Source organism: Apteryx mantelli, chromosome 7 (genome assembly GCF_036417845.1).
Source record: "Apteryx mantelli isolate bAptMan1 chromosome 7, bAptMan1.hap1, whole genome shotgun sequence".
Taxonomy (NCBI): Eukaryota; Metazoa; Chordata; class Aves; order Apterygiformes; family Apterygidae; genus Apteryx; species Apteryx mantelli.
Window position 1 is genome coordinate 37,051,500 of NC_089984.1, and position 15,160 is coordinate 37,066,659.

A 15,160-nucleotide genomic window follows, 5' to 3' on the forward strand; every position below is an offset into this window, starting at 1 on the left:
CATTGTTATTATTTTTATACATAACATGAATTCTACCAAAAATAGCAGGAAATTCCCATCTTAGTTCATTATGAGATAAAAGTCTTACTGCCTTTGGGCTAAATACTGCTTATTTTACTGATGTGGGGTAGATCTTTAATCCCAAGGTGTATATTTGTGAGAGTAATTCAGAACATGAGTCAATAAATGCTCATTTTGCCAAAGTAGTAATTACAAGATTTTTCATTGGGTTAACTACTAGTCTCCTGTTTAAAAACATTAAAAATCTTAAACCATATTAATAATCTTAAATCATATTAATGAGTATGTTTCTGTGTAAGCTTTCCCACTGCAACATAATTACATCACTATCAGTAACCTATAAATACCTTTTGGCTCTGGTAAATACTAAAAGCAGACTTTATTGCCTCATATACCATTCTTGATCACACACTATCTCTGAATTAACTGCTGCAAAAGTTAATTAATTATACAACACAGACGCTAATCATTCTGGAATTTGGTCTGTTACGTTCAGCTGGAATATCCTCTTTCCTCAACACCCCCCCTAAAATTTAGATGAAGATTAATAGAGCACTCTTGTTTTTCATTTTTATCTTCCCAGATATTCAAGATTAGGGTGGGAATATTATAGACCGATTATTACAGATTTTTCCCTATTTGACTCCTTCTTCAATAAAATGGATGTTTTTGTGGGCTTGGAAGGCTTCAGCCCATTTCAGTGTGGGTGTTCAAAGATTTTAACCTATGGCTAAATTCACAGGAGTCAAGCCGTACTGTGTAAGTGTGAAATAAAGTGATTTAAGGTTGTAAATTTGAGTCTGTTAGGGAGTATCAGTCACCAGAAAAGCAGTTCTTTTTGTGAAATGAGGGAATGCAAAAGCATGGATTGTGCAAACAAAATGACATTAACATTCTGTTTTCACTTTTCTTTGCAAACTCAAACAGGTTACCATTCTTCACAACCATTAGATTAAGACCTAGCCATATCTTTTCAGGACCTCTTTACAAATAAAAACAGCTCAAACTCAACTGTCCTTGCGTACAATTGTTACAGCATTAACAGACACTTTGAGCTGTTACTATATAAAATGAGATTAAGAATCTGGCCCAAAAACTGAACTGCAGATGAGCAGAGATTGACTTAAACCTTTTGGGACAGGAACAATCTAACTTTGCCAAAAAAATCAGGCTTAAAGAGGCAAGGAGAATTCCAGAAGCTTAACTCAATGACAGCTTATTTCTGACCTATCACAACTGCATGTCATATGCATAAGTATTTTATGGAGCAACTTAACACAAAAGCTGTACTTCCAATATTTTTGTTTCGTCTACAAGATGCAGCCAATCTATAAAGCCAGCCTGTGTATGGTGATGGAATGAAAGCACCAATGACAAACAAGCTGATGAATTGGTTTGACTAATCATTAAAACCCATTTAATATGATCATTTTAGCTGATCTCGTTTAAGTCATTCCCTGAAGCTGCCAAGAGAGTTCAGGGACAGGTCGATCTTCTATTTGCATCATGCAAGGATCAGGCAGATAAATCCAATCAGTTACCTGAGCATTCTTGCATTTGTATGTAATTATTCCCTGTGGTTTTAAAGCTTCCACCTAGAGGACAGAAATCTGTTCTGCTTGTGACTTCTTCAGACCTCATGTCACTGTATTTACCTTTAACAGATGGACTTTACTGATCTGAGATAGAAATGAAAGATTGAAAAAAGTGGAAATATATATGATCATTAAGGCCTTGAATCATTGCTAACTGCAGGTCAGTGGGTGCATCTCCACCAGCTTCATGGGTCATTGCTCAGGCCTCACAGTTTGTTCCTGCCCTAAACTGCAAAAGAATTAAAAAGGCTCTATTGAGAAGGTGACTGGCACTACCTTCCTCTAATGCGCAAGCTGCTGAGAGCAGGAAGGATTGCTAACACACACTGTACCTCCAAGGTCATGACTATTCCTAACAGACAGCTATGGTCTAAAATAAGTACCAGTTCTGAGCCACCCTGAGATTTATCTTGTGGAGGTAGCAAACCACAATTGCTCTGAACTGTAAAGATTTCCGCAAAAGAGCAGAATTTTCCCTAATTGTGCATGGCTTTTCCTCCTGCTTTTGGTCAGACTAAATCGTACATAACAACTTTGTCCCAAATTCATATACAAAACACCCCAATAAAGGGGTTTAGTTTTTATCTGTGCAGAAAAGAAATGCAGGGAGAATTACCAGAATCAGTAACAAATAATGAAAGGACTTCTCAGAATAATACACACATGAACTAGCTAGTCACAAAGGCAGGAGGCAACTAAACTTTCACAACGTCAATATTCAGTTGGGGCAATGCCATTCACGCTTTGGGAGAAAAATGATGAAAAAAAACACATTTCTGAGCCTAACAAATAGAGAATAAATTCAGAGCAAAGCCTGATTCTGTATCCTTGGTTCAGTTCACTTTCTCTACTTTATAAAGAGCGACTACAAGGCATGGTGCTTGGATTGATGTATCCTGCAGTTCAATACAAACAAAAAATGCTACATAGACTACAGCAGCGTAATTTCTGTGACTCCCAGAACTGTACAGAATAGAGGAAATAGGTTTGTGCAGCAGCACTGTCCTCCCCACATATCCATTTTAAGATTCATGAATTATACATGCATTTTAGAGTACTGTATGTGCTACAACATATGGATAGAGTAAGATAGGGAGACAAAGACAGATTTCAATAACTGCCTTTAAAAAAAAATTGCATTACTTTTGCTGTGTTCTGTATTTTGCTACCCTTTTCATAACTGAGTAACTTCTCATGACAACCTCATCTTTCCTGGAACTGCACTTTAAGAGGTTAACAGTGCATGTTTGGTGTGTATGTTTGTTCAGCAGATGATTTGTAGGTTATCACATGTGCAGAAAGAAGACTTTTTCAGAGTGCAACAAAAATGAATTACCTATTCCTTTAGACACGCACACATTTCTGAAACCTGCTAAGGAGATGTATGTATTATGACAGTAGACACCAAGACCAACTACATATGAAGACAGTGCACAGCATGCAGAAAATTATGATTTAAATTTGGTATTACCAAATTGGTAATTGCCCTTTTTGATATTAGCAGGGCACATTTGCATCATAATAATGCTCCCGCTGGAACTATCTGACAGTAAGTCTGTATACTGTCATTGTTACCAACTTTCCAGAAATAGTCAATTCTATTGAAACAAGTCTAGAATTCTTTCAGAGTGCAGGAAATTAGTAATGCAGAAATACCAAGCATTCTGCTTCATGTTCTTTGACATCGGCTCGAAGTATCAATGAAATAGCTCTACATTCATAATACAAGCAAAACTACTTTTTCTGAAAAATTGTATCAAAAGAAAAAAACATCTCCTCTGAAAATTGCTCTGTGGGTTTGTTATCTAGCCAGCAACTGCTCAGCATGCCAAACTCTATTTAGTGGGTAAGTTTATCTTTTAATGGATATACAGTAGACATCTAGAAAGCAGATCAGAAAAGATAGTGTGACTTGTTATTTTCTCCAGTTAAGTTTTTTTTTTTTTTTTAAAGAAATGCAAGTCCCACAATTCTTTATTTCAATATTTATCTCTTTTGAAAGATAGGGATATAATCTTAATAAACTGAATTAAAAAAAAAAAGCTTTAATGTCTCCCAATTTGGAATATCTTGCTACCAAGAGAACAGTGGTCCTCACTGAAAAGGAATATTTAACAAAATGCTGGAATGGACTTACATTTCAAGAATTCCTGTTCTCATAAAGTGTAACTGCTTCTGAGCTGCCAGTTCCAATTTCCCACTGTGCTATAGCTACAATTTTTCTGAATTCAGTGAAACAGTATTTGTTTTCTCCAGAGCTGAATTTCTTTGAGATGTCTTTTGGATTAAGGATTGGAGTTAAATGTCATTAACAAGAAAGGATGCAACTATTTCTTATTATAATCTTCCTGTTCTCAAAAAAAATGCTATCATTACATTATGACTGCAGCTATCAAGTGATATAATTTCCTTTGTTTCCTGTCTTTAACATTATTGTGTGTTATTAACCAGCTGCCTATTATTACCCAACTGCTACTTTTTACCTTAGCAGCAGTTTCATTCCAGTAGTGGCCAAAGCAATTCCTGCACATAGTGACATTCAGATTATTTATATAAATAGGGAACAGTTAAATTCATTTGCTTAAACTGAGAAATCTAAAATCTAGTTGTAAGAGCTGAAAAGCAGAACCTCATCAAGGAGGAGAAAACTGAATTTAAATCTTGTATTACTTTGTGCCTTTACTTGGTAAAGCATTTTGGAATCCTCTTCAGTTATTTACACAGTGGTCAGCAATGTGTTTACATTTAGAAACAAAGGACTACTTCTTCAGTTAACAAACAAGCGTAACTCAACTGAAGTTAAAGTGATATTGATTAACCCAGTCAAGATACAATCCATTAAGAAAAGCCAATTCCTCAATATGCCAATGCTCAAATTTTATAGTAGTCAGACGTCAAGACACCCAAGATTGGCCAACTATCAATCAAAAGCATGTGGCCACACATGAAGATGGTCCATATGCCACTAAGAAACAGGTGAGATCAAGGGAAAACCTTACTCATCTTGGGCTTGGTTGGTTGGGGTTTTTTGAGAAAACACTATTGTTACTACAGTAGTGATGAAACAAAATTTTGAACATGTTCTAGGCTTTTATTTGTGATTGTGGCAACTTTTTACATTTTTGAGGGTTACTCAAGGATGCTTTGATATAAGTAGTTAATATACGTTAAAGAACAGGTTTTCCACAGAGAAACAAAATGGATTTTATTTAGAGAAGTATCTGCACTTATTACCTCTTATCTCTTTTTATATTTGGGCTGCTCAATGCCTGGTTTCTGGAACCAATGCTTTTTCTGCACCAGTGCCTAAGGTTTATTTGGGGAGGGGAGGGAGAAGGACTGCTAATGATCTCCCAGAGATAAATGAAATTGCTGATTTAGTCAAGCTCATTCTTGACCTTGACACGAGACGGGACAGGCAAAGGGAAGAGCTCAAAATAGAGCAAATGAAAGAAGAAGATCAAACGAATGCTCAGGTCTGGCCAAGACCCCCCTACATTCAGCTAACACCTGGCTGAGTTAGAAAACATGACCAGCCCAACCTTCCTGTTGGAGCCGATTGAAGCTGTCAGCTCCCAGCTTGTCACCCACTGCATCAGGAGGCCCCTGGGCTGCCACAAGAGCCCTAATTAGGCAGAAATGGCACTTCGGCAACTGACCTGCCAGGACCTTTGGCAAAGCATTTAACATCATTAGTTAACATTTTTATTAAAAAAAAGTGTGAATGTAAATGAACAGCCAATGCATTTCAATAGGGTTTGTCGGTGGCATTGCACGCCCCCCCACTCTCCTAACCACACACACACTTTTTTGCATGAATAGTTCACTTGTTTTCCCTAAAGGGGGATGGGGACGTAGAGAATGTTTTTCCAAGAGAACTAGACACGTTCAAAGCAGAAGCAAGGTCTTAAACAATCAGTAACAAACTCATGCCTTTTGGGGAGCATGTCGGGGAGTGAACAAACAGAACTAAATGCAATCTTACCTGCAACATGCCTAAGGGGACATCTGAAAGTATGCATAACCCGCCCCCCCCAAATAAAGACATATACAATCACATATTCATACGACTGTTCTAAGCGCATTCCTTCTATATTTGCTCTTTTGTTACACAAAAGAATAAGTACCTAATGCAGTAAGTCTGCAATCCTTTGCTGGCACTATCAAATGCTACAGAAACATAAAAAGATGCATGCCCAGGAACATAATATCCTCCTGTTTCCTTATTGCGTCTTGAAATCATTGCACATTACTTTTGATAGATCATCATCAAAAAATACCATTCAGGCATATTATCAAATTTACTTAAAACAGCCACCACTACTGGCAACAATTTCTGCGTGAAACGTTATTTATACTTGCACATGAGTATGCAGCCTTGAGACAGTGTATTAATACTAATTTTTTTCTGCAGGTTCTTTAACTGAAGAGTTTCCATAATATAGCAATCCTGACCAACCTCCAAAAATCTGTGTCAGGAGTTAAGAGCCACAAGAAAATGAAATAATCAAAACCACACATTTTGATAAAGAACTGGACAGGGCTTGGAAGGATGTCCAGTCCCCAGATACTTCATTTCTATTTCCCATGAACATTTCCCAGTCCCCACTCCTTTTATTTCCCTTCAACCCATTAGCTCTTTTTTGTTCCAATGCAAACCACAAAATATAGCACTGGGGCTATTCCCTTGTCCAGATAAGGACTGTGTTACATTAGGTTTCGGAATTTCCTCCCTCAGTCTATAATAGTCATATGTTACTGGCAACACCTACATTTCCACCAAAGAAAAGATCTTCTCATTTGTAGGAACTCATTCCATTACATTGTAGCTGTATTGACTATCACTTACACATTCCAAAATAAAGTAGAAAAGATTAAAATTGATCTTCCAGACAAGGTACTCATGATGAAGATGCTGGAGATCTCAGTTCATCAGACCTCCTCTGCAAACAAAGGAAGGTTACCTTCTCAGTTACCTTTCTCAGTTCCACATATGAGAAACTGAAATAACAGTATTGAAATTTTCTCACACACTAGCATATCCAGAGGTCCTGGTCTGTGACTGTTCTGAAGCCACATAAACACCGTATCAGGAGAAAACTTGGCTATGCACCTTTCCCCTCTATGTCCAGTTTGTTAAATAAGGAAGCTTCCCCCCTCAACCCTGACCTGACTAGAAAGGGAGAAGCATTGCACTTTAATTTATCTCCTGACAGAGAAAACCAGAAGACCGCATCTTCAGAGTACATCAGCTAGCCTACAACTCTCCATCTCTGAGACTGAGATGCAGCAAGGTTTGTATCCAAAAAGCCAGAATAAGGATACAGCAGGGGATGTTTATACACAACAGTGCAGTGCAATAGTGCAACCATTATTACTGTTTAGTTTCTTTTCAGGAAAAGTTCTCTTATCTTGTGTTTGTGCTATGCCTAGCATAAAAAGGTCTGACTGGGACTCTAGGCCCTCCGCACTAAAAAAAATACATACACAGTAACAAGATTCGTACACCCAAAGATAAGAAAAAGAATGTTCTACAGGTAGGTGGTATACATGAATATGTTCACATACACAAGAAAAGTTCACTGCATGGGTAAAACTCCCTCCTCTGTAAATGCTTTGGGATCTACAGATTCTCTCATGTAAACTCCTACTGCATGTGTAGGTACACAAACAAGTGCATTCATTCTTTTTTCAAAGAAGTATTTGTAGTCTTCAAGGCCACTCTAGAAACATTTAAAAAAACCCAGACTTCTATATAGAGATTTCTAAAGCACACAAGCAAGTCTAGAAATCCCTGTATGTATCCTGGCTTGACCTCTGACTTAACTGTCAGAGCAAGCAAGCCATAAATTTCAGCCAGCATTCAAATCACTGGTAAACAGTGATTTAATGAAAACAAATTTCACATCTGCCTTTCTAGAGCAGAAATATCAAGAGAGAAATATTTAAAAAAAATGTACTTGCCTACAATAATCAATCGGGATGGTAACTTGCCTATCCTAATAATGCAGTTACATAAAAGTCACCAGCTTAAAAGCTCTATTAGACAAAAAGAATAAATGTTCATTAGGAATTGACAAAAAAGCTGAACCATCCAGGGCTCAGAGAGATGGTAACAGTAAGGTGTCTGTATCTGAGCCCTTTTCCCATCACATGACTATTCTCCCACCTAGTTTTTCAGTGTGGCTCCCCCTCTCCCACTGGGAACTACAGGGGTGAGTCAAGGGAAGGAGAGGTGAGAGCTTATTGAAAAGCTCGTGCTTCCCTGTCTAATTTTGGCACATTTTCTGCAGGTGCCTCCCACCATAGCCACAACAGGCTCTGGAAAGGAGGATTCAGACCTGTCAACAACTACAGGAGGCAACTCCACAACTTTGTCTTACAGGCTAACTTCATTGTCTGCTGCTCTGAACCCTGCAGCACAGGCCCCTGTTAATGAGATGAGCCCCTTTTTCTCTGTTTGCTTCTCCCTCTGTTTCTCTTGCCTTTCTGTAATGATTTAACTTGATCATATTGGTTCCTTTCTAGTGGGGATTGCTCCAATGATCAGATAACATAATTGCCTGCAGAATACCGCTCAGCAACAACTATTACTTCCTTGGCTGAAAATGTCAGAGCAATTGAAAGCTCTTAGTGAAGTTCAAGAACAAGGAGGCAAAAAAGCAGCAGCTGCTATATATGGGTGTACCAGTGTATATATAGCAAGTTCACTGTGGCCAGCACTCCTGGAGTGTGATCTTGCTTTTTGAGCACCACTTTCAGCATATTTTCCATTTGCATGACTTTTTAAAGAAGCAAAAGAACAAAAACACACATGCCAATTCACATAAGGAAGTATTCTCCTCAATTGCTTTGGATTTATGTGTCATTTATTTTAGCTTTGAAAGACAATATTGCCTCTTTTTTGCATTGTCCCCATTTCCTACTTCGTTTCTGAAAAACAAGCACACACATACAATTTCTTTTGAAGATATCATCTTAAAATGTTGTCTACGTGTAAGAAGATGCTTAGGAAAAGCCTGCAGTGACTTGGAGAAGTGGGTGGAGTTACTGAATCGTGGCACAAGCGTTATGCCCTTCAAATCAGTCAGTCACTAGCAACAGCGACCTAATAAATGTTCAAACAAGACCATGTTTTGTGTAGCTCTGTTCAGTAGTTTTATGAAGTGATAGTTTATAGGAAAATGCTATACCAAAATCTGAAACTCATACTGTCACTTACACCATACACATTGTGATGTTATGCATTGATGAGCAATATAAGAGTGCACCCAAAGACTTCATGCTTTATCACTAAAGTATGCAGGCCCTAGAGATCTTGGGAGAAAAAAAGAAGCTTAAAATCTAAGATCTCAATTTATCTGACTGACAGCACAAATAAACAGCCCACACTTCTAAAAATTTACTCAGATCAAAATCAGAAAAATGCATAAAATGCCCCTTTTCATTTTGCAAATCCACATTTTTTCTGCACTACACACACACATACACTGTCACTGATAACACATCATCACAAGCTCATAACTGTTAAATCTTTTTACCACAAATTCTATAAAGGATGAATAGCTGTTGGAAGCTACTTAAAGATTTTGGAAAATGCAGGAGAGCTGGATCAACAAGCTAAACTCAGATGAAAGCTGAAAGTTCATCGTAAAGCCTTGTGAGGGTAATGTTTCTGTTGGATGATGCAATGTTCTACAGCAATGAAGTAAAGAGGTTTTAGCAGAAGTCTGAAGTACACTTTCCTCCTATAATTTCTTTTCACGAGTAGGGTTTAAAAACTCTGTATTGCAATAGGCTCTATTTTTCAAATACACAATCCCACAACTCGTGTGTCACTAAGAGAGCAGAATTTCTATCTAAAACTTCACCATGAAGAACTGTGACACAGGTAACATGAGAATAACTGATTTTGCTTTGCGTCTGAAGCTCAGGCTAGCAGACTGACTCTAGAGCCCTTCGACAAAACCCTCACACTTCTAGAGAAGAGCTGAAAGTGGTAATTGCTATTGATGCTTGTCCTGAAAAAATATGGCCTTTGAATGAACTCCCATTACAGGCCAGGCTGGTACAGTAGTTCACAAACACTTCATGGTAGTACCAAAAAAATGACCATTTATAATTAGGAAACAAGAGAAAAACTGTATGTTCTGACATGTAGCCAGGGAATGTAAGATGCTCCTGTGCTCTGCTTCTCACCTGTTATAGACAATGATCACAGGAAAAATAAGCAAGTATTAAAACTAACATACAAAATTGCTAATTGAAAACTATGCTGTTTATTAAGATATTTTGCTGCAAGCAGGCACAGATTAATCTCAAATTAAAACCCTAAAAAAAAAAGCCTCATCTTATAGATCATATACAGAAACAATGCAGTGCCTGGTATACACAGAAGGTCAGAGCAGATCATCTGATAGTCCTTTGAGGGTTTAAGCTCATAGTAAAACAAGTGCTAGGATTTCATTTAACTTTAAAATAGAATAGTAATGCTAAGCACTTCTCAAAATAATTACATTGTGCTATTCATTTATCGACAGCTTGCACTGCCAGAGTGTTCTAGTTTGTGTGTGTTAGACTGCTTCCCTACCCCCGAATGGAGCAGGTATCTAAGTATTAATAAACTGGCACAGTCTTACTTAATGTAAAGGTTTTACACTATTCTGACAAATACAATTGTGTACATTTGGTACTAATCTTGGCCTGATCACTAGACATCAATAGTTAGCAATAAATATATCCTCTTTCTTTGCTTTCTCAACAGTGGGTGATTATTATGATAGGTGTTTCGACACATTAGATATGCTGATTGCTTTCTGGTTGAACCTTGACAGGTTTTACATGCTGTCCTTTTCATTGCTCTAGATACATTTGACAAAACATGAACTGAAGATGCACTATATTCCTCCAGTTCTAGAGGGTTTTCTATCAAACCATGCTGTATGTCAATTCCTCATCTCATGTTGCTTTCAGTAGCAATTTGTAAGAAATGAAGACTAGAAAACAGCAGTCCTATACCACAGTTAAAGGTAGGTTGTACTAAGTGAAATCTACAATGAATCTGTAATGTTTTCAGTGGATTACATTTACTGATTTTTTTTTTAAATAAATATAGAAATCCTGACAGAAATTTAGAGCCTGACCCCAAATTCTGTTCTCAAGCATAATCCCAACTATGCTGCACCAAACCATAATCTTTCTTATGCTAGTAAGCCATTTGCTTTCCCTTCTAGGAATCTGAAATACTGGTCTAATATTAATAGCATTTTCTTCTAACAGTCATGATGTTAATAAGTAAAATTTACTTATTTATTATAGCTTTAATTATTAGAACTAAAAATATTTTGCAAAAACAAGTCATTTTCAGAAGTAAAAAATCCCTACATTTGCCCATATATATCTGATTCCTGAAAACTGGTTATCCATGTTTAACATAGCAAATGAAGGAAAGTACCTAAAAACAATCCTAGCACCCTTTAGGCAAATGACAATTTCTCAAATAGTAACATCTTTTCCAAAACACTGCAGACCCATCAAACTGACTTTATGTTCCCAGACTTCTTTAATTTCAAGCCATTTTGTAAGAAATGCTGTGGAAGTTGAAGATGTTCAAGCTCACGCAAGATCTGGCACTTTGCGACAAGTGACACAACAGCTTTTAATATATTTCTATCAGAATGTAGAATTCACAAAAACAGTATTTTGTGGATGAATATATCCCCCCCCAAAACAGTAGTGCCATTCAGTAGATTTTTTTCCTCCAGAAGGAGGTATGTGCATTTGCTTCAAAATAAAATTTTCTAGAGTATATAGGAGCAATGTTTCCCTTTTCTTTTTTCAGTCTTGAACTGAAGAAAATTATTAAAGGCAACAATGGAAATAAGGGAAAATAGAGAATTTCTAGCTCCATGATTTACACAGCATATCCTTAGCCTCAGAGGAACTATTTAAGGCTTTTTTATAGCAATAAATAGGATCAAAATAACTATAAGTGTACACCACTTCCATATGCTATCTGAAAATTTTGTTTCTTGCACAAAAATAGTGGCAACAGGAGGCAAGTTTGTTGAAAATTAAGGTGTTTTTGTATTGAATAAATTTGAATTAGTGCCATAGAAAAAATAAGTCAGTTATAAACTCAGATGATCCTGTGTGCTTATCCCAGAATGATAGTCAGGCTTTTGCTCCAGATGGTGCAATAGTGTTTGTGACATCCACTTTGAACTGCAATCTAGTTATGTGCCAAGTAGGAGAGTCCATTATTCACAGCATCAATGCTAGGGAAAGAAGGTTAAAAGTTCAAGACATGCCCCAAGTGATTAGGGTTGTAAAAATCAGGAGATACACCATGGGAAAAAAAATGCCATTCTTCATTTTCTTCCGTACTCATTTTGTCCCCAAAACTATGTTTAAGGAAGGGGGGGGGGGGAGCACAGAATGCAGGAAAAGCCTCAATTCTGTACAGTCATATGAAAATTACCTTTTTATTTGAATTCTCTAAACCCCTCTGCTACCAGCTTCACTTTTCCTAGAAAGAAGCAGAAAAAGCTTTTCTTAAAAACTGTCAGAGAGTTACAAGACTTGAGAACTGAAATAACACTTTTTCTCACTTACTGTAATACTCACTTCAACTAGTATGTACTTGTAAGTAACTCTGATTTCTAACTTTATTTTTTTACGTACTGCATGTATCACCAGTTCATTTGCAGTAGTCAGGCTTCACTGCTTAGTCATGTAAGCCTTTGATCTGCTAACCAGTAACAGACAAACCTACAGATTGCTTCCAATCATACCCAAAGTTTCTGTATGTAGATATGCAAGTGTTGCTTCTCAAATAGTTCAGCATGGCAACTAAAAGTCATATTATAGTTTTCTGCATAAAAATAACTCCTTTTTCTCAAGGTAATGTTGTGTAAAATTTAAGGGGTTGCTAATCCAACATAAAAGCAAAGAGGAAGACCCAAAGCCCAAAGGGTGAAGCTGAAAAAATTCTGATAAAAAAAACATTAGCAAAACTCTTCATAGTGAGAGTAATGAATAGAAAGACTTACCAAATAAGGTGTTTTAACACTCAAAAATCTTAAAAAAAAAACAATTAAACCATACTTTTCTTTAAGGTATCATTTCAAGAAACTGAGGTCAGGAAAGTAAAAGAGAATAACTCCTCTCCAACAGAACTTTGCTTTTTATAGTTACTTTTTATGACTTCTGTCATACTATAGTTTCAAACTGGAACACCCAAGTAAACCATTCTGACTATAAGAAAGGAGATGACAAACAGGAATAAATTACATTGATTTATGTTAAAAAAAAATTCTTAAGAAGTAATTATCCAGTCTCAGAATTAGGAATTTCAGCATCTGTTCCTGCTTTTCTACCACTCTGTTCACCACTTAATTTGATTGCTGGTTTGTAAAAATTACAAATGCATTATGGCCACCTTGCCATATCATCTCTGAAATTATATCAATGCCTCGTACACAGTAACTGATACATGAGCACACACTTTTATTTTCTTATCTCGGAAAATATTTGACACGAATTCCACAAGGCCATTCAACATTCACACTCAGTATATATTCATAAGTGCATTAACATTTCAGAGTAAAATATTGACAAAAGTCACTATAATCCATCATGTCAACGAACCCTACAATAGGTAGCCTTCAATATGGCCTTAATGTTCATAACAGTTACTTCAAAATGCGTGGACAAAGGAATCATGTAGTAAACCGCTGATATCCTAAACTGAAACTATTACACCATTCATCAATAACCTATGAGTTACATTAAAAAAAATCTACATGTTAGAAAAACCACGTACATTAAAGAAATTTGAGGACAATCTTCTGTAAACTCAAAAATCAGCTCAAAAACTAGATTTTAAATATTGTTCATTCCAAATAACCTTTGGAATGAGAAGGATAAATTAAAGCCTATCAGCTCTTACATTTTAGTTCTGCTGCCTCTGGAAATGTCTAGGTTCACTCTCAGGCAGCAGGAGCTGAACAGACCCACAGGAAGAATCCTCAAACTTATAAAGAAATTAGTACTAAAAAACCCACTCAACTTGAAATAACCATTGGAGCAGAGAATGATTACTCAAGACAAATGAATTCTTATATGAATACCACGGAAATTAAAATAGTAACAGTAGAGGGGAAAAAAAAAAAGTAAATTGTTATCATCAATTTCTAAATCCCCAAGTTCTTGGAAAGTTTTCATCCAGACTCAAAGCCTAATCTAAATTTTATGCTCGGCTGTGCCCTATGACCAAAGTTTTTGTTTAGTCTTGTACATTAAACTACATTTAACTTTGTTACTGAAGTTTGTCCTTCACAGAATACAGGCTATTAAAAATTAACAGAAACACTAGAAAAATAGTTAGGTGTAAAAAGAAAAATCTTAAAAGCCTTTCTTATTCAAGAAGCTAAAATGCCTCAAAAACAGTAATGTTCTTGCATATGAGTATTTGCACTACCAAGCTAAAGATGCAATCCTGATTTTACTGGAAATGTCATGCAGTTTTTATGTTCTCAGACTTGATTTCAGAGAAGACCCTGTCAGCAGAATAAGCACACAATGCTCATCTGTGAAATCCTACAAGAACACAGACGGCAGTGAGGCCATGATCTTAATTGATTTAAGGGGCAAATTTATAGCAACATTTTAGAATGGCAAAAAGCAAACCCTTTACGCAATGCTTAAGCATGCCACATTACAATTGTTTTTAAGAATGCCCCAACATTATGATGATTAGCACCACATATAGATACTCAAGTGAGATAGAATCTTGGGAGAAAAAAAAAAAAAAAAGGGGAATTCGCACATAGATTGTGATCAGCTATTCCTCCTTATAATATTGTATATCCTGACACAAGATTTATAACTAAGGCAAAAGGTGATAAAAATTTATGTATAGCCGCTCTAGAAAGAAACACAAAAATGACTTCTCTATCCACCCAAAGTACTATACGATTTAAAATACTTCTGTGGATAATCTTCTGGGAAGATATCAAAATATGGTGTTCCTGGACAAGTAAGTGCTGATGGCAAGCCTACAGTATTTGGGTTTCTGTACCTTTTAAATTTACACATTAAGCTTATATAACTCTGAGTCATCTTCACTGTTTAAAAGCAAAAAAACAACTACTGTAAGGCACCATTTGTACTTGTTCCTTTCTCAAAAGACAGATTCACATCAATCAAATGCTTTTTCCTCATTGATTCTTTGGGACTTGCTACATATGTTTTGATTAGTGTGTTTTTAATTACACTTTAGCCTGTTAGCACTATGGGGCCAATAGAACTAAGAGAAATAGAACTAAATTCTTTTCATTCAACACAACTGTTAACTAGATTCCAATTAATTACACCCACACAAGCCTAATGAAGATAATGGGGCTGCAGAGAGTTCACTGATGGTATGAAATGACTTGCAGTACCCTAACCTTAATCAGTTAACTACTTCATAATAGGTAGGATCACAGGATAAGTCATCCTCTTTCTACATGCTTACAATTACTATTACTGTTAACGGAAAT